A 27,153-nucleotide genomic window follows, 5' to 3' on the forward strand; every position below is an offset into this window, starting at 1 on the left:
AATGCTATGAGGTTTTTGATAACACAATGATGAACGAATAGTACCAAATAGGTACTAAGAGGGGGGGTGAATCAGTACAGACAAAAATACACTCTTAAACTAGTTTGTCAGCAGACACTATGCATTGATAGACAAATAGTAACACCGATCCTAAAACAGAGTACAACCAGCAAAAATCCAGAATAGCTAAGACAGGCATAAACCGGTTGATACCTATCTTCTCATATACTCTAACACTTCATTTCCATTTCACCCTAATACATGAATAAGTAATCTACCATCAAAGATATACATATGAGCAACTAGATCAACATGATTTACTACTTGACAGAAAACAACAAAGCATCACCTGAGGAAGACATCACACATAACACACATATTTTTCACGTGGAAACCCAACTGGGAAAAACCACGGTGGGGATGAATACCCACAAGCTTGTTTTTGAACTCTTTAGAAGTCTGCTCTGTTAGGAGCCTTGTCTGGTTAAAGACTGATACAATAGGTTCTATTAGGAACCGATCCTATTAGGGATCACCCGGTTAAGGGATGGCAATAATACTTGTTTAAGGGTTAAACCCTGTTAAAGGTTACCTTGTTAGAGGATTTCAAGAACTCAATTGTTTTGAGTCACCCTGTTAAAGGATTTACAGCAAGCCGGTTAAAGCTACCCTGTTAAGGGATTTTCCAACTGTTGAGGTGGTTAGAGATCAATAGGTATTACAATGATCTGGTAACAACACTCAATGCCAATGCAGATCCACTTAATCTCCTCTTCACCTTCCACACTTACACTCTGCAGGTATCACTTCTCTCCTTTTGGTCTGGCAAGAATCACGTATCCCTTCTCTTGGATACACACACACAAATTTTGTCAACAACTTCAAAAAGAAACACAACATCAACCTTATAGGAAAATAGATAGGTCGGTAGCATAAACCCTAAACCATAAACCTATTAGGTTAAGGATTTCAAACGGTTCAATCCTGACCATTCAACATACTACATTAATCTCCATCATTTGTTTTCCACCGATTTCATGGCGGCTAATAAGAAATCACGCGTTATCACCGTTTATAGACTTTGCACATTCCCAAGGTAGATAGGGACAATCTCCTTCATGCAAGATCCTTCACGCGCACAAGGTTGACGTGGAAACATCATCCATTCTTCCTTATCATGCTAACTCATCACACAAAGTCACTGGTTGAGCCACATAGGCTTGAAGCACTTCAACCGGAAACCCTGAAGTTGAGACTACCAACCAGTAGTCATACAACGCTTCTATGTGCTGGTTCCCATAACCATATGCCGGTTCACCTTGAACAAGCACACCGCTTTATTTTGGCACAAATGCCAGTTCATAGTGTTATACTGGTTCTCTTCTTTTCATCATATTGACATCAATGACAACACACAATATCATTATGTCCTCATATCAGTTCACATAATGCCAACAATCTCCCTCTTTGGCATTGATGGTAATATACAAAGATGGCTCTCCGCTTCACATCTTCTCCCCCAATTTCTGTAGATATCTTCTCTGCTTCTCATCTTCTCCCCCTTTGACAACAATGCCAAAGTGGAGGCACAAGCTTCTCTGCTCCATTATGCTACTCCCCCTGAGGAGTAGCATCCTTCAACACATCAATCCTGAAGAAAAATCTGACTATGCAATACCTGACTGATGTGGAGCATATACCTTTAGTTTACCTCCTGAAGGGGCAACACCCCTATTTCACCTCTTAAGTACATAAATGTAGCCTTTGGGAGAGGCTTGGTGAATATGTCTACTAATTGCTCCTGACTGGAAACATGTTCCAGTGCAATCTCTTTGTTCTGAACCTTTTCCCTCAAGAAATGATACTTAAACTCAAAGTGCTTGGTTCTAGAATGTAAAACCGGATTCTTGGAGATATTAATTGCACTAGTATTGTCATAAAATATACTTACCGGTTTAGATACAAGAACTTTGAAGCCATTTAATACATGCTTCATCCAAATTATCTGAGTGCAATTCATGAAAGCTATAACATACTTTGCTTCCGCTGTAGACTGAGAGATACAACTTTGCTTCTTACTCATCCATGAGACTAGTCTACCACCGAGAAAGAATGTACCACCGGTTGTGCTTTTTTGGTCATCTATATTGCCTACCCAATCAGTATCTGTGTATACTTTCAAGTTGAAATCCTTTCTATATGGATACCACAATCCATAGTCAATAGTTCCCTTCAGATACCTAAGAATCCGCTTGACTACAACCAAGTGGGATTCTCTTGGGCTTTTCTGGAATCTTGCAGTAATGTCAACTACATGTGCAATATTTGGTCTACTATGCACTACATAATGCAACTTACCAATCATTGATCAGTATTCCTTCTCATTAACCAATGCTAAGTCATCTTCTTGGGATAGTTTAGAATTGGTCACCACCGGAGTACCAACCAATTTGCTATCTTCCATGCCAAAGGTCTTCAACACCTCTTTGACATACTTGGACTGAGTGATAAAGATTCCTTCTTTCATCTGCTGGATCTACAGTCCAATGAAGAATTTAATCTCCCCTATGAGTGACATTTCAAACTCTTTCTTCATCTCATCAACAAACTCATGACTCATCTTGTCATCTCCACCAAAGATAATGTCATCAACAAATATCTCACAGGTTAGGATCTGATCTCCTTCAAACTTCAAGTAGATATTGCTATCTTCACTTGTTGTCTCAAATCCAATCTTCACAAGATGGGAATGCAGATGCTCATACCATGCTCTAGGTGCCTGCTTTAGACCATATATGGCTTTATGTAGCCTACATACCATGTCACTATCTTCAGATAGGGCAAACCCATCTGGTTTCTCAATATACACCTCGTCTTCAAGTACACCATTTAGGAATGCAGATTTTACATCCATTTGATATACTTTGAAACCTTTAAAAGCTGCATATGTAAGAAGCATATGGACTCCTTCCAATCTAGCTACAGGAGCAAAGGTTTCTCCATAGTCTTCTCCTTCTTCTTGAGCATATCCTTTGCACACCAATCTGGCTTTATTCCTAATCACTATGCCATCCTCATTCAGCTTATTTCTGAAAACCCATTTGGTACCAATGACATTTTTATGCTCTGATCTGGGTACCAAAGACCATGTACCATTTTTCTCTATCTGGTCAAGTTCTTCTTCCATTGCCTTGATCTAGTCTTCATCTTTATGAGCCTCTTTGAATGATTTAGGCTCAAATTCAGAGATCATACATGAGTTTTCTCTGACCTTTCTTCTTGTAAGGATTCCTGCATCCATATCTCCTATGATCTACTTAGGATCATGATTCAGCTTAACATATCGAGGAATGGTCTTAATGAATTCCTCTTGTTTTTCTTCTTCATCCTCATCTCCATCAGTATCAGCATCTACATCTACCAGTGTAGGAACACTATTACTGGTACTTGATTGACTGGCAACCGGTTCCTAGAAGGTTACAACCAATTCATTTGCCGCTTTCTCACTGCCAGTTTCCTCAGTTTTCTCAAAGGTTTCATCAACTCTTACATTGATGCTTTCCATAATTCCCTTATCACATTTCACATCAAATTTTCTCTGGTGTTCACTCCTCTTGATGTAACATTTGCTACCAAATACTCTAAAGTAGCTAACCATAAGTGTCTTACCGGTCCAATACTCATAAATAGTTTTATCCTTACCTTTCTTGATGAGTACCCGGTTCATTGTGTAGATTGCAGTGCTCACCGCTTCTCTCCAAAAGGTGTGAGCTACCTTTTCTTGAATCAACATGGTTCTAGCTACTTCAACCATAGTCTAGTTATTCCTCTCTGCTAGGTCATTTTGCTATGGAGTCCAGGGGGCAGACAGTTGCCTCTTGATGCCATGTTCTTCATAGTACTTGTTGAATTCACTGGAAGTGAATTTCCCTCCTTGATTAGTTCTCAGGCACTTGATCCTTTTACCGCTTTCCTTCTCCACTAATGCTATGAAAGCTTTAAACTTTATAAAGGCTTCAGACTTGTCTTTCAAGAATGTGACCCACATCATTCTTGAGCAGTCATTGGTGAGAATCATGAAGTACCTATCACCCTGCACACTTCTAGTTTTCATAGGACCACACAAATCAGTATGCACAAGATCAAGAAAGTTGTCAGCAGTGAAAGATTTACCTTTAAGGGTTGAGGAAGATATTTTCCCCAATTAACACTCTCTGCACAAGGTATTATCCGGTTTTCTTAGCACCAGCAACCCTCTAACTGCCTTGATCTTACTAGCCTTCACAATGTTATCAAATTTTACATGGCAGAGTCTCCTATGCCATATCCAGCTATCATCAAATTTAGCCATAAGACATGTACTTATATTTTCATTTAGCTGAAATAGGTTACCTTTGGTCTGCATGTCAGTGGCCACCAATTCACCATTATTTCCTTTGATTCTACAAACTCCATTCTTGCATTCTAGAGTGAGGCCACTGTCATTCAGCTGGGCAACACTCAGAAGGTTGTGTCTGAGACCATCAACCCAATACACATTGTTAGCACTACTCTTTCCATTTAGAGAGATAGACCCTCTACCTTTGACCATACATGGTGCATCATTACCAAAGAGAACCACACCACCATCATACTCTTCCAAGGATAGAAACTTGCTTCGGTCACTAGTCATATGGTGAGAACAGCCACTGTCAATGATCCACTCATTGGAATTATCAAACTGGGAGACAAGAGCCTTCTTGTCTGACACATCTTCCTTGAAAGCAACAAACACAATATCTTCATTTTCTCCATCCTTTGACTCCTCATCTGTGACACCTTCATCTACTGCCACAAAACAGTTTCTTTGGTTTCCTCCTTTGAATTTCTTGAACCTTTCTGGTTTTTCCTTGTTGTCGCCATTAAGATAGTTTACAGCAATATGTCCTATCTGGTTGCAAGAAAAGCATTTCAAAGGTAGCTTACCTCTGCATTTGTCAGTTCCTTTAGGAAGTTTCCTTGCAAGGAGAGCTTCAAATGCCATCAGAATCTCCTCATCATCCATTTCGCTACTCTATCTTGGTTCACCACTAGTGCTAGCTTCTTTTCCTTTTCTGGATGGTATAGCAAAAGCTTTAAAAGCTGATTCAGCCTTTTGAACACTGCCATCAAAAGTATTTAGCTCATAGGCTGTCAACTTTACAATGATGGAGTCTAGGGATACCTTAGTCTTGTCTATTGATCTCAGCTCCTGAATATTAACAACCCTTATTGCATAGACCGACAATAGGGATCTCAGGACTTTGCTTACCACAGTGGAATCTTCTATTTTACCACCTACACTCTTGATATCTCCAACAATAGTTTTGATTCTTATTCCATACTGTTGAATGGTCTCACCTTCAACCATCTGCATATCTTCAAACTTCCCTCTAAGGCTTTCTTCCTTAGCTTGTTTTACATGCTCATCACTTCCATAGATATTTTCAAGAGTATCCCATACCTCTTTGGGATTTTCCTTATCTTGGACATCAATAAACTCAATGTCAGATAAACTACTAATTAGAGCTTCCATGACTTGCCCATTCTCCTGCATCTCTCTCTTTTGGTCATCGGTAAGAGTACCTGTAGGGGCAACATAGGCATTCTCAACATAGCTCCAGTGTTGAGCACCCATGATTTTGATGTATATCTTCATTCTATCTTTCCATATATTGAAATTTTCTTTGTTAAACTTTGGACCTTCCCTCTTCATCATTAGACTGGGATCTTTACCTCAAGCGATTAAGCTTATAACATAGAGGACCTGGAGGACACTCTGATACCAATTGATAACACAATGATGAACGAATAGTACCAAACAGGTACTAAGAGAGGGGGGTGAATCAGTACAGATAAAAATACACTCTTAAACTAGTTTATCAACAGACACTATGCATTGACAGACAAACAGTAATACCGGTCCTAAAACAGAGTACAACTGGCAAAAACCCAAAATAGCTAAGACAGACATAAACCAGTTGATACCTATCTTCTCATATACTCTAAAACTTCATTTCCATTTCACCCTTATACATGAACAAGTAATCTACCATCAAAGATATACATATGAGCAACTAGATCAACATGATTTACTGCTTGCGATAATGGGCAAACTCAAATTTCAAATTCTCAGCAAGGCGGGAACCCTGGTTCCAATGGTGGGAGCAGCCAGATCAATGTTGTTGATCCCATAGGTGATAAGGAGCCTCCGAACATCCTGGAGGCTGTTGTTGACTTACAGTCTGATGGTACTCTGCTAGAGGAGACAGCTGGTTCATCTGGGCTTCTGGGGGAAGGGTCTAATGGGGGGCCCATTCCATGTGATGACTCTGTTGACAGTGGAAGGGAAAAAAAGAAATGGTCTTCCCTTTTTGCAACTAGACCAACTAGTAAATCCTCCCTACCTCCTGTTAAGAACATTTCTGACCCTTCTAGTGGTAAGTTCATTATCTCTATCCCTGACCAGGTTCTGGACCATAATATCAATAGTATGTCAAACTCCTTAGTAGGGAAATTTATGGGTTTGCATCCTAATATTGAAGTTGTCAGGGCTTTTGTTAAATGAAAAATGGGTCCTGAAGGGAAATGTGTAAGTATTGGCTTTACCTAAAGGCCTTCTATCTTTTTCTTTTTCATGCAAAGAAGATAAGGTTGAGATTCTGTGCGGGAGCCCCTGGATGGTAGGAAAGACAACTCTGGTCCTTAGAAAATGGCATCTGAACCTAAACACAAATGATTCTCTCCTGGCGTAAGTTCTAGTCTAGATAAAGCTTCCAGGATTGCCTCTTGAATATTGGGCAGAAAGTATTTTCTTTGGAATAACAAGCTCCTTTGGCGAGTTGCTCTCAATAGACCCAGTCACTTCTTCAAATGGAAGACTAACTCATGCAAGGTTCTGTGTAGGAGTAGCCCCTGATGCAGATATGCTGGAACAGATAGACCTAGTTTCAAAGCTAGGAACTTGGAAACAACACATCGAATATGAATATATCCCTTTTGCATGCTTCCACTGTAAAAAAGAAGGTCATTGGGCAAAATCCTGCCCAAACAAGCCAAAGGTGGAACCTAAGCAGCCTAAACCCCAGATTGAAAATCAAAAGTTGCCAAAGAAAATGGTGTGGCAAGTTAAAAACCCAGAGAATAAGGAAGGAAATTCCAATCGCTTTAATCCTTTGGGGGAAAAGAAGGAAGTCACTTAAAATATTATCTCTAGTCCCTCAACCTAGGAAGTAGTGAGAAATGAACCAACCAAAGTCAGCCCCTTGGGTACAACTCAAAAAAAGGAAATGAAAGATCAGAATGATCCTTCAAATGAGATAGTTGAAGTGGTTGCTGACACTTATGAAGGCAAAGAACTGGAAGCAAAAGATTACCAGCCTAAGGAAGGAGAGATCCATGACCCCCAAGAAAAAAGGACTGGTTCTTCTCTAGCCATGCCAAGTTTTGAAATTCAAGAAGCCCAAAAATGTGCAATTTTGGGTATGAACCTCTCAGACTTAGAATAGAGCTCAAGAACAGTGAGCAGTGTTTCAACTGATTCCAAAACTCCTAACTGGGGCAATGAAGAAGAAATCTCCAAAATCCTCAACAACCCGGAAGCGGCTCCTGTGATAGAAACTGAATGGAAGCAACCAAAATACAGGAATAAGAAAGGATCTACTCCCTCAACTTCTCTACTAAGGAAATCCAGCAAAATAACTCAAGTTGATGTGGGGTATATTTCCTCTTCCCTAGGATGGCCCTCTAACCACAAAGTAAGAGACAAGGAGGTCAGCAAGAACATTGCAGATGGAACCCAAAAGACTCTCAAGGAGTTGGGAATTGGTAAGTAGCTATGAAGATAATCTCTTGGAATATTAGGGGACTCAATAATCCCCATAAACATGATATTATTAGGAATATGATAAGAGATAGTAATCCTGAAATTTTTCTAATTCAAGAAACCAAAATGAGTAGAGAAAAAGTTGAATCTTTGAAGTTCTTAAAAAATGGTAATGTTAGTGGTGGGAGCTCTGGAACCTTAACACTATTAAAGGTCAGGTCATAATTTAGGATAGTAATTTCTCTTTTATCAAATTTGAGCATTTAAAAGATGGTACTTCATGGGTTCTTACTAACATTTATGCTCCTAATACCTTAAAGGCCAGAAACTCTTTTTGGAAAAAAATCATTCAGGATAGGGATAGATCAAAAATCTTAGTTGGATGGTTATGGGAGACTTCAATACTCCTTTGAGAGAGGAGGAAAAATTTGGAGGCAGTCCTCAATTGGAAAGTAGGATGGCCCTCATGGATTTTATTAATTCTCAGGCTCTTAATGACTTGGAAATATAGGGTTGCAATTACACTTGGACTAATAGAAGAACTAGTAATGACCTTATCCAAGTGCATCTTGATAGGACTCTCATCTCTGATGACTGGTATAGTTAGTACTTTTGTTCTTTGTTGGCCCACATTTGGGTTGGATCTGATCATTTCCCTATCACCTTCATTGCTAACTCAATCAATAGAAGGAGAAACTTTCCCTTCAGATTTGAAAAAATGTGGACCCTCCACCCCGAAATCAAAAGAAATATTCAGAAATGGTGGAGCATTCAAGTTGAGGGAACGACTATATTTAAAGTTGTCAAGAAGCTCAAAAGTGTGAAGGACAATATATGACTCTAGAACAAAACCAGTTTTGGAAATATATTTGAGGCTCAAAGTAAAATTCAGGAAGACCTTAAAGAAATACAAGATTAGATCTAGAAGGATGGTTTCAGTACTTTGTTTATTGCTGATGAAAATGAGACTCTCAAAAAATACCATGATATTATTTCCAAAGAGGAAATGTTCTGGAAGCAGAGATCGAGATGTATTTGGCTTAAGGAAGGAGATAGGAATACAAGATTCTTCCATATGTCGACTATCAAGCATAAAGCAGTTAATAGGGTGAACAAGCTAGTAGTGGAAAATGGGGAGCTGGTCAAGGAGGATGAAATAAGGAGTCTAGATGTTGAAGCCCAATCCTCTTTTCTTCAGAACATTCCTTATCTCATTGATGCTCAAAAGAATGCTTCCCTCTACTCCATTCCCTCTAACTTAGAAATTAAAAATGTTTTTTTTTCCTTTGATGGTAACAAAGCACCTGGCTCAAGCAGCTTCCCAATGTTCTTTTTTCAAGATTTTTGGGAGATTGTTGGAATTGATGTATCCAATGGGGTTAAGGAATTTTTTGGGGCTAGAAAACTCTTGAAAGAAATCAATGGTACTTTTATTGCTCTCATCCCCAAGACTCAAGGTGTTGATTCTTTGGACAAATTCAGACCTATTAGCCTCCACAATTCTTTCTACAAGATTATTTCCAAGGTCCTTACCTCTAGAATTTTGTCTGTCCTTCCCACCTTAATTAAACACCAGCAAAATGGGTTTGTTCCTGGAAGACAAATTCTTGACTCCATTATTACGGTCCATGAGAACATTCACTCTCTTGTTAGAGCAAAGAAGCAGGGTCTCATCCTAAAGCTTGATCTCTCCAAAGCCTATGATAGGGTTGACTGGCCTTTACTTCAGAAAGTCCTCACTTCTTTTGGGTTTTCCTCTAGAGTTGTTGACCTTTTCTCCCAACTTACCACCTCTGCTAATTTTGTTGTTCTTGTCAATGGTTCTCCATCTACTTTTTTCCAAGCTTCTAGAGGTCTTAGGCAAGGAGATCCTATCTCCCCCATCCCCTTCATTATTATTGTAGAATGCTTTGGAAGGACCATGGAAAAAATGGTGTTGCAAGGCTCTTTTAAGGGCGCCCAACCATCCTCTACTGACCTTATCTGTTCCCACCAGTAGTTTGTTGATGATACTATTATTATGGGAGAATCAAGTATTTCAGAAGCTAAAGTTTTGAAGAGCACCCTGTGTAAATTTGCCTCTACTTCGGGTCAATTTATCAACTGGGTGAAAAGTGAAGTTTTTTCATTAATACTCCAGAGAGAAGACAACAAAGGATTGGCAGAATCCTAGAGTGTAGGATTGCTAACCTTCCTGCTACCTACCTTGGTCTCCCCATGGGAATTGCCCCTCCTGATCCCTTATGGAGTTCTCTAGTGGACAAATTTCATAAAAAACTTGCTAGTTGGAAAGGGGCCCTCTTAAGTCAAGCTGGAAAGCTCCAACTCCTTAAGGCTACTCTTCAAAGTATTCCAATTTATGCTCTTAGTCTTTTCAAAATTCTAGTTAAGTAAGTTGAAGCAATCGAGAAAATTCAAAGAAGATTCCTATGGTCTGGGGTTGAGGATAAGCAAAGAATGTCTTTGGTGGCTTGGGACCAAGTTTGTAGGCTGAAAAGAAAAGGAGGTCTAGGCCTCAGGAGGATTCGTACTTTAAATGAAACAAGTCTGGAGAATGTTTCATTCTAATTCTGAATGGTGCAAAATTTGGCGAAGTAAGTACTCTCTTCTGTCCTCCTCTCTCTCCTCTTTTATCAATTTGGATCTCAGTATTAATGGATCCCACATTTGGAATCATGCCTAAGAAGGTATAGCTAAAGGAGTGATATGGAAACTTGGAAATGGTAGGAAAGTAAAATTCTGGGAGGATCCCTGGCTTTTTGATAAACCTTTAATGGACTTCAATGAATGGGCCCCCCATGCTCCCTCCTGTATTAGATCTTTTGGCTCCTTAGTTGCTGAGTACTGGGATGGTAATGAATGGCAAAACATTGAAAGTATCCACCCTAGCCTTTCTAAGCTCAAGATCCATCTGTCTGCGGTATGGCTAAATAATGAAGAGGATTCCCTGATTTGGAAACATGATCCTAAAGGTACTTTATCTATGTCTTCTATGTATTGTGTCCTTCCCCCCCCCTCCTATTAACCCTTATTGGTCTAAAGCCTGGATTAAGGGTCTTACCCCCAAAATCAATTTTTTCTTCTAGACTATCCTCCAAAATAAGATCCCGACCCTTGAAAACCTCAAAGGTAGAGGTTTTGCCCTCCCTAATAGATGTGTGTTGTGCCTTCAAGAGGAATATTCTGTGGACCACCTTGCTCTCCACTATTCCTTCTTAGCCTCTATTTGGGAAAGCTTCCTCAAGAGCTTTAGTATTTCTTGGGTGTTTCCTAATAACATCAGAGATATGTTCTCCTCCTGGAATATTCAATGGACTAACTCTTTTTTGAGATGTTTGTGGCAGCTCTCTCTTCATCACATCTTGTGGGGTCTATGGAAAGAAATAAATAATTGAATCTTCAGGGATGTGTCCCTTAATCAAGATATTGTGTTCCAGAAAATTCAATGGTCTATTCAGGAAAATATAGGGATCATTGAGGGTCCTTGCTACTCGAACAACTTAGTGGAATCAAATATCTTAAGGGTATGGAATATGAAGATCACTGGTGGTCCTAATCTCAACCACAATAAAAGGCTTGAAGCTAATTGGAAAACCCCTCTTCAAGGTTGGCTTAAAGTTAATTTTGATAGTGCTGCCAAAGGTAACCCAGGTCCTTCAGGTTGTGGAGCTATTCTTAGAGATCATAGAGGAATTTGCAAGGAAATGGTTGTTGTCCCTATTGGAACCCAAACCAACCATAAAGTTGAAGCAATGGCAGCTCTTCAAAGCTTCATCCTAGCCAAAAAATGGAAATGCCCCTATCTATGGATAGAAGGGGATTCAAATAATATAATAAAGTGCCTTAATGGGACTACAAAACCTTCATGGTCGATTCACAACATAATCACCTCTACTATTGACATTATTAGCACCTTTAAAAAATGTCATATCTCCCACATCTACCGGGAGGCCAACGGCTCTGCTGACTGGGCTACCAATGACACGGTTAAAAGTGAGGCAATTACCACGTGGATGGGTGAATGCGGACTCCTCGAAGATGTCAAACAAATCATTAGTAATGAGCGATATAGAAGCACTCCAAAGACTCTTGATGGACAGGATAATTATGAAAAGTACTGATGTGAGTACTTCAAGTTATTTTAATAATGAGAAAACCACTCATTATAACATCAATGCCATAAACTCTCACGTTTTCTAGGTAAGTGTTATAGTTCCAAAAAGATCTTTGTTTAATCAGCTCTACAAGTTTCAAAATTTGGCCGTGAGTAGCGACAACATGGGTGGAAATAGGAGGCGATATGAACCAAGTAGCTGTAAAGAATGGAAACAAAAGGAAGAGGTTTGGGGTATTCTGCAGAACGGTGGTCTCTCAAATTTCATGGAGAGACTCCACGGCTGAGATGGTATGGTAACCAGTCTTTTCTGCAAGAATTGGAAGAAGGGCATGTTAAAAATGGGCAATCAAATTGTCGAAATCAATAAATATTTAATTGCTCAAGCCATGGGCCTCACCAGGGAAGGTTGCAACTTCTACAGAGATAGGAAGGTCAGCAGGGAAGCTATTGAAAGGTACCTGGTAACTAAGAAAGAGAAAAAACAACCGGTAAAGTTGAGCAAAACCTACTACCTACCTAGGGCTTTTGCCAAACCCTGGCGGGAGATTCTCTTTGTTTTAATGCATTATATCACTTTAGATGGTAGGTTCACGAAAGTTTATGGGTATCACTTTGTTCTGTTGAATCACTTTAGGCACAATGATAAGGTTAATTTCCCTTATTTTCTGCTTTGTTCGATGAATGCATCCCTTAAGGCCTACAAAGAGAACCCACTGGGTGATACTGCTATGCACCAAGGCCTAATGGTCCTAATTTATGACCATTTAAAGGCCAATCAAATTGCTCGAATGCAGCCCTCTATGGATTCTGAGGAAGAGATGTCTGATTCTGCCTTTTTTGAGGAGGAGGAATCCAATAGTGATTCTTCATTTGATACAGAGGATAGTTCTGATGTCTCAGAGTATGAAAGCGAGAAGAAGAGGAAATATAGAAAAAGAAGACCCTCTTCATCCAAGGGCAAAAAGCCTCAAAACAAACCCCTGATCAGCATCTCTTCAAAAGAGGAGGACTTGGATGACTCTGAGAAGGAGAAGCCTAAAGAGCTATTGAAAAAGAAAACAAAAAACCATACCCAAACCTAGAAAAAGAACAAGAAAAAAGAGGAGACTGGCAAGGAATCGGAAGCTGACAAGCAAGCAAGGACCCTGGAAGCTGAGCACAACCTGGAAAAGGAGGCCATGGAAGAGACTCTCAGGGTTGCCAACACTATTTCTACCCTCCACATCCCCAAAAAAGAATAGGTTACCCCTGGAAAAGCTGCTCCCCCATCTGGCCCTCCTCCCGAGGGTTTGCATGGTTTCATGGAAACAATGGAGTGGCTCATTAATGGTTACAAGAAAGTTGTGGATGAATATAAAAAACTCTGTAATAGAATCTTGATTCTGGAAACCATTAATACTGAGGAGGGGAATACAATGGCCGACTATATTGAGGACCTGAAAAACACCATTGCCAAAGTTAAAGACATCAAAGATGCTTTCAACCCCAGGTTTGAGAAGATTGAAAAGGAGATGCTGGACAAAAAAAGCCTTGTGGACACTAGCGAAAAAACCCTCTCAGACACCGTTACCAAAGTTGAAAAAATTCAGTGCCTAAAAAACATCGCTGAACAGAGCCTAAGTATCCTGAAGATCTCGGCCAACAACACCCACACCCTCATCAGCAAGCTGGATGATGATAAGGAAATCCAGGACTTAGACCTGGAAGCTGAAGGAACAGGGGAAGCTCAAGGTCCCATAACCTGCACCAGAGGCAAGAGGAAGGAAAAGAAACCGAACAAGGAACTGGAAGATCTAAAAGCTATTGGGGCCACCTATGACGAGCTAGTGATAAAGGCAGAGAATCTGCTAAAGAAAATTGTTGTGTAGCGCCTTCCCTATTTCTTTGTTGTTTTTTGTTGTTAAGCTGTTTTTTCTGTTAGCTGGTCTTTTGGCCAGTCTTTATGTATGCAGACTTTGTTGCACTGTTCTTCTCGGTGCTCTTTCTCTATCTTTGTTTTAAAGGTTTTAGGTCCTAAAAACCTATTTTTTAATTAATCAGAACATGATTTACTGCTTGATAGAAAGCAAAAAAGCATTACCTGAGGAAGACATCACAGATAACACACATATTTTTCACGTGGAAACCCAACTGGGAAAAACCACGGTGGGGATGACTACCCACAAGCTTGTTTTTGAACTCTTTAGAAGTCTGCTCTGTTAGGAGCCTTGTCTGGTTAAAGACTGATACGATAGGTTCTGTTAGGAACCGATCCTGTTAGGGATCACCCGGTTAAGGGATGGCAAGAATACCCAGTTAAGGGTTAAACCCAGTTAAGGGTTAAACCCTATTAAAGGTTACCTTGTTAAAGGATTTCAAGAACTCAATTGTTTTGAGTCACCCTGTTAAAGGATTTATAGCAAGCCGATTAAAGCTACCCTGTTAAGGGATTTTCCAACTATTGAGGTGGTTAGAGATCACTAGGTATTACAATGATCTGGTAATAGCACTCAATGCCAATGCAAATCCTCTTAAGCTCCTCTTCACCTTATGCACTTACACTCTACAGGTATCACTTCTCTCCTTTTGGTCTGGCAAGAATCACGTATCCCTTCTCTTGGATACACACACACAACTTTTGCCAACAACTTCAGAAAGAAACACAACATCGACCTAATAGGAAAACAGACAGGTCGATAGTATAAACCCTAAACCCTAAACCTATTAGGTTAAGGATTTCAAATGGTTCAATCCTGACCATTCAGCATACTTCATTAATCTCCATCATTTGTTTTCCACCAATTTCATGGCGGCTGATAACCCATCATGCATTATCACTGTTTACAGACTTTGCACATTCCCAAGGTAGATAGGGACAATCTCCTTCATGCAAGATCCTTCACATGCACAAGCTGACGTGGCAACATGATCGATTCTTCATTATCATGCTAACTCATCACAAAAAGTCATCGATTGAGCCACACAGGCTTGAAGCACTTCAACCAGAAACCCTAAAGTTGAGACTACCAACCGGTAGTCATACAATGATTCCATGTGCCGGTTTCCATAACCATATGTCGATTCACCTTGAACAAGCACATCGCTTTACTTTGGCACAAATGTTGGTTCACAGTGTTATACCGGTTCTCTTCTTTTCATCATATTGACATCAATGACAGCACACAATATCATTATGTCCTCATACTGGTTCACATAATGCCAACAATTTTGTTCAGTAGTATTGAATGTGTGATCAAGAAAGAAAAGACTAGTAAAAGGGTTGCAGAATGTATACTACATCAAGGATAAAAGAGAAAGAAAATGTTATATTAAAAGAGATGAGGATAACCTTGGGAAGTTTGACTTTAGAGAAGATGAAGGGATATTTTTGGTATATGCTACAAATAGAACGACTTACCGATGTTTCAACAAAAGGCTGAATAGAATAGTAGAAAGTGCGAATGTGAAAGTATGTGAAGAGTGGAATCAGATTAAACCTAATACTGAAACCTAGGTGGAGATTGTTCCAACAATTATAGAGAAGACAAGTGATCTGAAAGAGAACAAGGAGAAGGAAACAAATGAAGAAGAAGAAGAAGAAGAAGACACAACAAAAACTCTTGCTAAGTATGTCTGGAAGCATCATTAAAAAAATTAGATAATTGGATATAAGGAAAAAAGTGTTCAACCAAGAAGGAAAATTGCAGAAGAATGAGAACAAGCCAACTACTATTTTCTATCAATGACTAACATGAAGACTGATAAGGAAGAAATTAAAGATAAAAGTTGGGTAAAAGAAATGGAAGAATAACTAAACTGGATACAAAAGAACAAGACCTGGGAGCTGGTACCCAGACCGGTGGACAAGAATGTGATAGGAACCAAATGGGTATTCAGGAACAAACTAAATGAGAAAGGACAAATCACAATAAATAAAGCAAGACTGGTATGTAAAGGTTATTCACAAGTGGAAGGCATATATTTTGAAGAAACTTTTTCTTTGATAGAAAGGATGGAAGCTATACATATGTTTCTTGCATTTTCTTTCTACAAGAACTTTAAAGTTTATCAGATGGATGCCAAGTCAGTATTTTTGAATAAATACCTAGAAGAAGAAGTATACATTGAGAAACAAGATGGGTTCAGACTATTAGAAGATCCAAATATTGTGTGTATATTGAAGAAAGCATTATATGGGCTCAAACAGGCACCCAGGGCCTAGTATGCAAGATTAGATAGGTATCTATTATGACAGAATTTCAGGAAAGGTATGACAAATAGTAATCTTTATTTCAAGAATGATGGTGATAAGTTACTGATTGTTATAGTTTATGTTGATGACATTATATTTGAAGGAAATGATAAATTATGTAAAGATTTTGTTATAGAGATGCAAATTGACTTTGAAGTGTCAATAATTAGTGAGTTATCTTTCTTTCTTGAATTACAAGTTAATCAATCTGAAAAATGGAATTTTTATCTCACAAAGCAAATATGTGAAAGAAATATTGAAGAAATTTGAGTTGCATGGTTGCAAACCTGTTACAAATCCTTTGACTGTTGGATGCAAGATGAGAAAAGATGATGACTCTCTAGAGGTTGATTACACGAAACAAATCAATGTTTGGTGGATTATTGTATTTGACAACATCTAGACTAGATATTATGTAGGCTATTTGTTTGGTGGCTAGATTTCAGGCTAATTTGAATGTGACACATGAGCAGGTTCTGAAAATATTTTTTAGATATTTGAAAGGAACTCTAGTATAAGAAAGGGTGAAGATTTAATGTTAAAGGCTCATAAAGATGCAAATTGGGTTGGAAGTGTTAATGTCTAGAAGAGTACTAGTAGTTGTGCTTTCTTTTTTAGGAGACAAATTGGTCTCCTGGTTTAGTAAGAAACATGATTCAATTTCTCTATCTACTACTAAATTAGAATACATTGTAGTAGCATCGTGTTGCAATCATGTAATGTGGATGAGACATATACTTGGAGATATCAAGGTAACATATGATGAAGCAATTCCTATTATGTGTGACAAATACAAGTGCAATAAACATTTCAAAAAATATGGTTATGCATTCAAGAACAAAACACATTTCAATCAGACATCATTTCTCAATGGAGAAGGTTGCTAAGAAGGAAGTTTGGTTATCTAATATATTTCTACAAAAGAATAGGTTGCAAATATTTTTACTAAGGCATTGGCAAAGGATACATTTGAGTTTCTTCGAGAGAAGCTTGGGGTAATTTCCCCTCCTTCTAACTAGGTGCATTATGGAAGTGCATCTTTCAGGGGGAGCCTTTGTGACTATTTCTTTTCCTAAATTGATGTTGTGACTACTCTTAGGGGAAGCAGTGGAGTGTGTGTTGGTGTTGTGGCCTTTGTCTTTGATGGCAAAGGAGGAGAGAAAGAGGAAATTTACTCCAAAGTGAAAGAGAATGCAGTTTCTGATAGAGCACTATGTTTTGGAGTTTCTGATGTGCTTTGGTAAAGTGTTGGTCAAGTGGTGCCATCAATGACAAAGGGGGATATTGTTGGAAGTGTGTGTTTTTTTGGATTTAATTGATGTCAAACATGTTGTTCCAGATAGATGTTGATCCGGAAGTCTATGGTGTAAATATATCTTTCTACATTGGTGTTATAGTTATCCTAATTGTTGTTCTAAAAGTGTTCAGGTCCAAAAATTGTTATTGATGTTGTTTGATGTTGTTATCTTCATTGGCTATGATTTTGTATTATGGAAATGTGAGTTTTGTGGTCTAGAAATATCTTTTTGTTCTGTGGTCGTTGTGGTATGTTTCATTGTCGGGTGTGATATTTTGTGTTAATCCTATCTTTTGGTCTGGATATGTTTTGTGGAAGGTAATTCAATGTGTTATGGGTCTCACCGTAGCGTGTGAAGATCCGGATAAGAGTAATTTGCATTAGAGAATATGTTTTGGCATGTTGATTATCTATATGGGCATGTTATTCTATGGGTAACGTTCCAGTGTTTGTGGATTGATAGATTGGACTTAGGAAGATTTGTTTTGGTCCCCTCTTTCTCTTGGAGTCGATCAACGCACGTATATTTTTGGTCTGGAAGATTTATTTTTTGCTTTTGGCCTACTTGGTTCAGGATTTGATGACCTATCCTATATATACAGAATACATGTGACTGAGTTGTGTGTAATAAGTTGGCAGAGAGTGTGATGTGGAGATAGTCAGTGAAATTCAGTTAAGAGAAGAGAAGAAGAGTTATGTCTGAATGATGTGCAAGTTGTTTGAGACTATAGCAGAAATATGAGATAATTTGTTGACAGTTGAGGTTTGAGTTATGTGTGTTGATGTTTGTCGCTTGATGTAGAGTTCAAGGACAGATTCATGATCAGGAGATCCTTCTTTTCAGATCAATTTGTTGTATCTTTCCCTATTGTAGTTAGCATTTGGTTTGCAAGCCATTTTTGTATCTTGCCCCAAGAGCAGTTAGCCTTGGTCATCAAGTCCAAAGCAGTGAGCTCTTTCATTGTAATCTAATATACATAATGGATACATTTTGTGTTGATTTTCATCGTGGTTTTTCCCTATTTTGGCTTTTCTACATACATAATTTTGGTGTTGATGTGTTGATTATGTGATATTGTTTAAGGGTTGTGAGTTACTGCATTAATTTTGGTGTAGAATGATTAACGCTCCTCTCAGTCTTGCCTTAGGGTCAATAGAAAGAAGATCAACAAATAGAAGAAAGTTACAATAGATAATCCCTATTTTCAAGAACCTACAGAGTAACTTAGGTCCTCTAAGAGAGCACAAAACACATAAAGACAATCATCACCCCATGTTTCCAAGAACCAACAAAGTAACATGGGTCCTCTAGAGGGGCACAAAACATATAAATCAAGCATGACAGAACATGAATAGGCACACCCTAACCTAAAAGATAAATAAAGGAAGGTATTGTCCTATTGGTTTTCCATAATCAGGTCATCATCCTTCCAATTTTGATCATATGAGGAGGGATGGTGAGCCTAAAGAGGGACAACTACGAGGGCAACACTAGGCACGATACTAGGAGCAAGAGGAAGGGATGACACAACTTCCACATTCTTGTCCAAGAATCTCTTGAGAGGCAACAATTTACAATCATGTGAAGATTGTAGATAGAGTCAAGATATCCTCTAAGGAGTCAAAAAATATTCCCCTCGGTGGAAGAGGTAGGTGACTCGACCCAAGGCAACAAAATGGGAGTCACACCACTAACCTTTAGAAGAGGAGCAGAGATAAACTTTAAAGAAGGCGGGACCTCCTCAACAAGACAAATAGATGTAGACAAAGAAACTAAAACAAAGGTTGATGTAGCTTTCTTTTGATGAGGAAACTCAGGCACGGGGCCTTGTTCAAATTTTTGCTTAGGTTTTTGTAGAGGTGGAGGCCTTTGATCAACCATAGAAGGATCAAATACCTTGAGAAATATCTAATGTAGAGGAGGTTGTGAAGTAGGCAAAGCTGACAAAGCCATATTGGACACAACCTATGTATGTAGCATATCAGCATGCTGAGAGAACAAATGAACATCAGGCAATGTGGTGATAAGGGGTGACTCCAAGGAGGAAGCAATAAATACCTATACCCTTTTGGTGTGAGGCTCATTGGTAGTCCTTAGAGAGGCTAATAGAAAAAGAAATAGGAGAAGGAGCGAGCACAGAAGTAGCAAGAGCAAGGGTAGACATCAACAACTCACTTACAACCTTCAAGGTGGTCTTACTCTCTCAGGCCATTATCCATCAACTACACTTATGCTCACATGCAAGATGGTTCTAACATAGATGGGGACCAAGAATAGAAGTCCAAGAGGGATCAATGACATTGTGCTCCATGGGAGATGCCTTTAGATCCATTGCTAACAAAGGAGAAGGTCTAATCAATTGAGCAGGATGTGTTGCTGGAGTAGGTCCTACAAACACAATGATGGTCACCCTTCCTCATTTTTCTCTAGGAGCAGTTGGAGGAACAAGAGGTACTCTTGAAGGTGAAGGTTGTGATGTAGGAGCTAGAGGTGAAAAGTGAGCTTGAGGTGAATTCCTACCCTTACCGTACAAATAAAGATGAGGGATATCAGCCATGATGGGAAGTTGGAAGGGAGGGGAGGCTATGGACTTGAATAGCATAGGTGTCTCTCCTTTGCCTACACTAGGTGTAGTCACAAGAACAAGAGACAATGTTGAAGGCTTCATATTATGTGTCCGCCAAGGAGGACTACCCTGGGGAATAGGCCCATCCTTAGCCCTTGATTGAGAAGGGACAAAACATACAACATGATACTGTAATGGGTGGAAAATTAGGGTCAATAGAAAGAAGATCAACAAATAGAAGAAAGTTACAATAGATAATCCCCTATTTTCAAGAACCTACAGAGTAACTTAGGTCCTCTAAGAGAGCACAAAACACATAAAGACAATCATCACCCCATGTTTCCAAGAACCAACAAAGTAACATGGGTCCTCCAGAGGGGCACAAAACATATAAATCAAGCATGACAGAACATGAATAGGCACACCCTAATCTAAAAGATAAATAAAGGAAGGTATTGTCCTATTGGTTTTCCATAATCAGGTCATCATCCTTCCAATGTTGATCATATGAGGAGGGATGGCAAGCCTAAAGAGGGACAACCACGAGGGCAACACTAGGCACGATACTAGCAGCAAGAGGAAGGGATGACACAACTTCCACATTCTTGTCCAAGAATCTCTTGAGAGGCAACAATTTACAATCATTTGAAGATTGTAGATAGAGTCAAGATATCCTCTAAGGAGTCAAAAAAAATTCCCCTCGGTGGAAGAGGCAGGTGACTCGACCCAAGGCAACAAAATGGGAGTCACATCTCTAACCTCTAGAAGATGAGCACAGATAAACTTTAAAGAAGGCGGGACCTCCTCAACAAGACAAATAGATGTAGACAAAGAAACTAAAACAAAGGTTGATGTAGCTTGCTTTTGATGAGGAAACTCAGGCACAGGGCCTTGTTCAAATTTTTGCTTAGGTTTTTGTAGAGGTGGAGGCCTTCAATCAACCATAGAAGGATCAAATACCTTGAGAAATATCTAATGTAGAGGAGGTTGTGAAGCAGGCAAAGCTGAGAAGGCCATATTGGACACAACCTATGTATGTAGCATGTCAACATGCTGAGAGAACAAAGGAACATCAACCAATGTGGTGATAAGGGGTGACTCCAAGGAGGGAGCAATAAATACCTATACCCTTTTGGTGTGAGGCTCATTGGTAGTTCTTAGAGAGGCTAATAGAAAAATAAATAGGAGAAGGAGTGAGCACAAAAGTAGAAAGAGAAAGGGTAGACATCAACAACTCACTTACAACCTTCAAGGTGGTCTTACTCTCTCAGGCCATTATCCGTCAACTACACTTATGCTCACATGCAAGCTGGTTCTAACATATATGGGGCCCAAGAATAGAAGTCCAAGAGGTCTCAACGACATTGTGCTCCATGGGAGATGCCTTCAGATCCATTGCCAACAAAGGAGAAGGTCTAATCAATTGAGTAGGAGGTGTTGCTGGAGTAGGTCCTACAAACACAGTGATGGTCACCCTTCCTCATTTTTCTCTAGGAGCAATTGGAGGAACAAGAGGTACTCTTGAAGGTGAAGGTTGTGATGTAGGAGCTAGAGGTGAAAAGTGAGCTTGAGGTGAATTCCTACCCTTACTGTACAAAGAAAGATGAGGGATATCAGCCATGATGGGAAGTTGGAAGGGAGGGGAGGCTATGGACTTGAATAGCATAGGTGTCTCTCCTTTGCCTACACTAGGTGCAGTCGCAAGAACAAGAGACAATGTTGAAGGCTTCATATTATGTGTCGGGCAAGGAGGACTACCCTGGGGAATAGGCCCATCCTTAGCCCTTGATTGAGAAGGGACAAAACATACAACATGATACTGTAATGGGTGAAAAATTAGGGTTTCACCATAGAATGTAGTAAGAGCACTATTTTTTTCTTAATAACCATCACATTAGGAAAAGATAGGAATTTGATAGATCTAGCCTTGATAGATCTAAATTTTGATCAGATTCCTAGTTTTCTAAATGAATTTATTTCCATTAAAATTGAATTAGATTTGAATTGATTAAATATTATGGTACAATGGTGATTTTTAAAATAAATTATGCATAAAAAGTGAGCTATAGTCGTTAAATGGAGTCGCAAACCTGGATGTGACTAGTAGATGAAGGTTAAGAGCTATTCCCATAAATTCGGCCTGAATTGTCAGGACTGTAGTGGTGGTCACCTTGGTCCTCCAAAATTTTTGTCATCGAAAGGGGAACCTATTCATCTTTATGAATCCTATCAATCCTTTGAAACACAACTCTATACCTATTCCTACACACAGTGAAAAGGGAAAAAATATTGGGTATAGGGGTTTTCCTTAGGTCAAACCTCATTTTTGGAATTAACCATGAAATAGAATTGAAATGTAAATAAAGTATCATAATTAAATGCTTTCCTTTTGAGGGAAAGACTGAAAATATCTAAAACATTAATGATATACCTTTTAATAAAGTTTTGTTTGTCTTCACAAGGAACTAGGGTTTCAAGTAGATAGTCTTCATAAAACATAGAACATGAATGTCATATCCAATGCTTCAATCTTAACTTCACTTCTACTCCAATGCTTGATGGAAGATTGATTTCTTTCTTAATTGCTAGGATTTAATTGAGATCTTGAAATCATTAAGTTTAAAATGAGAGGGGTAGACCTCCTTTTATACATGGTCAAAAAATAAATTAAATTATTGACATAGGCTATAACCAGATCTAGGTTCCCACTCAAACTGAGTGACCATTATGAGGCCCCAAAATGAGACCTTTTTTAAAGGACCATGACAATGGGCACCATGGTCCTTGAGGACCATGGCATCTAGCACCTTGGTCTAGGACATCAAGGTCCTAGGATTAAGGGGAGGAAAGTGCAGAGAGTGAAAAATTGAGTTTGATGACAGGTGTGAGTAAAATCAGTGCTTGAATTAGGCCTTAGAGGAAAAATGTCAAAGTGAGGACAAAATTGTAGGTAAGTACAATTTAGGATGCTACATCTTTAATATAGGAGTAGATAGGGAAGGTAAGGTAGAAACCAATTTAGGAGGAGATAATGATGATAGACTTATAAAGCACTGAGAGGGGGGGGTGAATCAATGACAACAAAAACAATACCACTTCTAACACAGACCGGTAAAACAAATTAACCAGTTTACTTAAAACTATGCATGCAATCCAAAGTGATATTAAATAATCCACAACAAGTAAAACATCCACCATAACACAAGTGTTTATATGTGGAAAAACCATGGTGAGATGGGACTCACAAGTTAACTATCTGTAGTAATAGGTAACTGATCGGTTAAGGTCTACAAAGTGCTCTTTTAGGAGCGAATCCTATTAAAGATCCCAAAGCCCTGTTAAAAGCTATACCCAGTTAAAGGTAGCACCCTGTTAGGAGTAATGTCAGTAGAGGATTTCAAACCCAAACTAATGGATCACCTAGTTAGAGGATTTGTACAATGAAGCTTGTTAGAGCTTACCTGGTTAGGGGATTTAACTATTGTAGTGATTAGAAAACAACAGGTGGTGTGATATTAAAATAGCACATCTTGCTTGCATAGATCCTCTTTTTCTCACTCAATACTTCATCATCGACTTACTCTGCAACTCCTTTAGTAAATCACATCAACTCATCACCTGTATTTTGCATCATAAAAATAGTTCATCACAATGTCATTTTATAGACATTAGATTTCATGTCATCTCAGGAACCTCATCACAATTTCCTAGGTGCAGTGTATCTAGACAATATTACATAACACATCATAGATTACCGCTAAATCTGTCGGTTAGGAATAACTCATCATGACTAGTGATAACTCATCACACAATCAATGAAATCGGTTGGAACACCGATACCAGTTAAGAGTTAACCTCTTCCAACTCATAGACCAATTGTCCTCCATTCGCTTCCTTGATGATCTTCTCTGTATCTCCAAGCTGGTTTGAGTAGAATTTACCAAAACCAATTGTCATTCTTGCATATACCAGTTGTCTACATATACCAATTTAGACACCTTCAAACCAATTGGACTTCACTATACAAATGATATTGATTTGCAATACAAAGACTTAGGAGTAGTATCAGTTTGTCTTAACTAAGATGACTATGAAAATGTGAACATATGTGTGTGTATATATGTTCCATCAATGACAACACATAAATTCATCCATTAGAAAAATCATCATCAAGCCAACAATCTCCCCCTTTGGAATTGATGGTAACACTTAAATTTTTTTATAATTTTACAACTAAGTGTTCTTACCAAAATTGTACAAATATATTTCTACTCCCCCTTAATAGTACATATAAAATTTTCACAATACATACATATTTCTACTCCCCCTTTGACAACAATGCCAAATTGAAAAGTAAAATACGTATATATTATATCAAAAGTTGCATCAAAAACTACATATAAATATAAGTTTTTTAAGGAGTGTTCACTGCAATTTTCAAGAAAATGTCACTGAAAGTAATCTTCATCTCAGTAAAATCATTATCCCATGTTTCCAATAATGTTTCAGTGATCTCGATATTTTTCTTAACTTGTGCAGCGAATTCTTTCATTGCATCCACTGTGCTCATCTCTGGAGTCGCCAAAACTGCTTTTGCATCCTTGTGTGCCTGTTGTAAGATGTCGACTTTTGGACTCAACTAGTTCTTTAGTTCTTTCAAGGATCTAAGTCTCTTAACCTATTCAAAATCATAAATATCTAACCGATGTTGCAAAGCATCAACTGATTTACCAAAAGCTAAGGCTGATTCCTATAAAGGTATGTAAGTAGTAAATATCCTCTCCATTTTATGTTTTGTCTCCTCTCACCCCTTCTTCAAATTAGAATATAAAAATGAAACATTAGATGTATAGGACAAAATCCTTCCTCCAGTTTCAACAACAATTTTCAAAAGATCTTTATTTACAGATAAAGCAATTTTCCCTTTATCAATATCTGTCAATAATTGCTCTCCCCTCTTCTTTCTGTAGTTATTTTTCAGCTAAGATTTGTGCATCTTCTTCAAGGGATTTCAGTTGGTCAGTAGAATCAGCAACCAACTGTCCAAGCTTGCCAATAGGGGTTGTCAAATTGCTAGTGTCAGTCTCTAGTAGGAGACTTGACAAAATATCAACAACAATTTGTATAGTTTATGCTTCTTTTCTCTGTTATTTTAGCCTTTTCTTTTGAGCCTAGGATTGCATCACTGAAGCAATCTCCATTAGTTCAGATGCACTCATATTATCTACATCTATAGGTCCTTTAATTCTTATTGAGTCATACTCATCATCAGTTTGCTTCTTTGCTTTTTCTTTTTCCTTTTCATCTGTTTGTTTCTCTTCTATCTTCTCCTTTGTTTTCTCTTTCTCTTCATCCTTTTTCTTTTTAGTTTCCTTCACTTTAAACTCTTTCTCCAATTTCTCTTTCTCTGCCTTTGTTTTTTTCTCTTGTGTAGCTACCATAACTAGTGGCAGTTGATTTTCAACTTGGTGTTCTTTTTCTGGTGGCGGTTGAATATCCACACTAGGTTCATTGACCGATGCTTCAGCTGCTTCATATGTATTAGTAATGTCTGATTGTTGTACAGGTTCCTTAACTGGTTTAATGATATTACCACTTGTATCAATAGTGTCCTATATTTCTTCAATATCATCTACAAAGAAAATAACCAGTGGAGAAGTTGTCTCATCCTTATTCTTAATAGGATAGACAACATCCGGTGTAATAATCTCTTCCTCATCTAGCTCCGGTGGAGCTCCAGTCTCTGTTTGGTCAGTTTTATTTTTATGAGACTTCAATTGCTCATTCATCTTGTGAATGTCTTTAGCTGTCTGATGAGTATCATGTTCAACAGATTGAACCTTTCCAGCCAATAACTTCAATCTTCTTGACTTAGAATGAAAGTGTCCTTTGAAATTATCAAGCAATGCTAATAATTCATCTCTAGGTAACTCAGGAAAATATTGAATGAAAACTCTATCAATAATTTCTTGATCCTGTTCTACCACCACTTTCTACTTATTTACAAGAATAGAATAAAATGAATTAGAAATATCTTTTTCAATATCCCAAGGCAACCGATTGTATTGACACAGGTGGTTGATTACCTCTTGAACAATCTATTGTTTTTTACCATCATCAAATGAATCATAATACTCTTTCACATTATCAAACCATTTCCTCCCTAATATTTTTAATGTTCTCTCAAAATCACATAGGTTTGTATGATGTAACATTAATAGGAGTACTTTTCTTTGAAATGTCTTCTACTGGTTTGGCTTTCTTACCATTCAATTTCATCTTTTTTGGTTCCTCTTCAATGTCAGTATCCTCAGATTCTGCTTGAAGAATGAGATTCCTACCTCTCTTCTTTGTTGCAATCTGCTTCTTTGCATATACTTTGGGTGCCAGTTCCTTTTTTACTTGAATACTTCTTGTCACCCTTGTACCAGTGGACACTGAAGGTGCTTGCTCAAGTTTCTTCTTCTTCTCTTTGGCACTACTGGGTTGAGTAGGTGCAATTGTTTCCTGGTAAGTTCCCAGTATTTTCTTCTTCTTATCCTTGGGAGATGCCAAAAGGTTGTTGGCATAACTGATTAATTAGTCATAGTTGACTTCATAACTCATTTCTTCCATCTCACCTTCCCTGGGTTCAACGGCCTCCATAAGGAAAAAGTAGTGGTAACTGTGAAATAGATGTCTTTTTCAAAGTATTTCACCATATCATTAGGTAGCCTTAACCTCATGCTCATCTTCTTTTGGAACTCATTAAAATATATGTTCATGGCAATAGGAAATGTGTTCTTTACAACCTTAATACTGTTCTTGATTTGAGTTGTAACTGGTATGTCCTTCAACCATTGAATGTCACCAATTCCTGGTAGGAAATTCTGAAAATAGAAGAATAGACCAATCAACAGTTGATCATACTTGAAATTTTGACTATTGTCCTTCTTATTTGATTTAAGGTTCAACATCAATTGGCTCCTCATTGCCTCGTATAAGTCATAATATTCATTCTCTATAATCAATTTGTAGGTTACAAGAACAACAATAGATGGCACACTGTTCATTCTACTAGAATGGAATATCCTATAATCAATAAGCATAGTTGCAAAT

This window comes from Cryptomeria japonica, chromosome 3 (genome assembly GCF_030272615.1).
Source record: "Cryptomeria japonica chromosome 3, Sugi_1.0, whole genome shotgun sequence".
Lineage (NCBI taxonomy): Eukaryota > Viridiplantae > Streptophyta > Pinopsida > Cupressales > Cupressaceae > Cryptomeria > Cryptomeria japonica.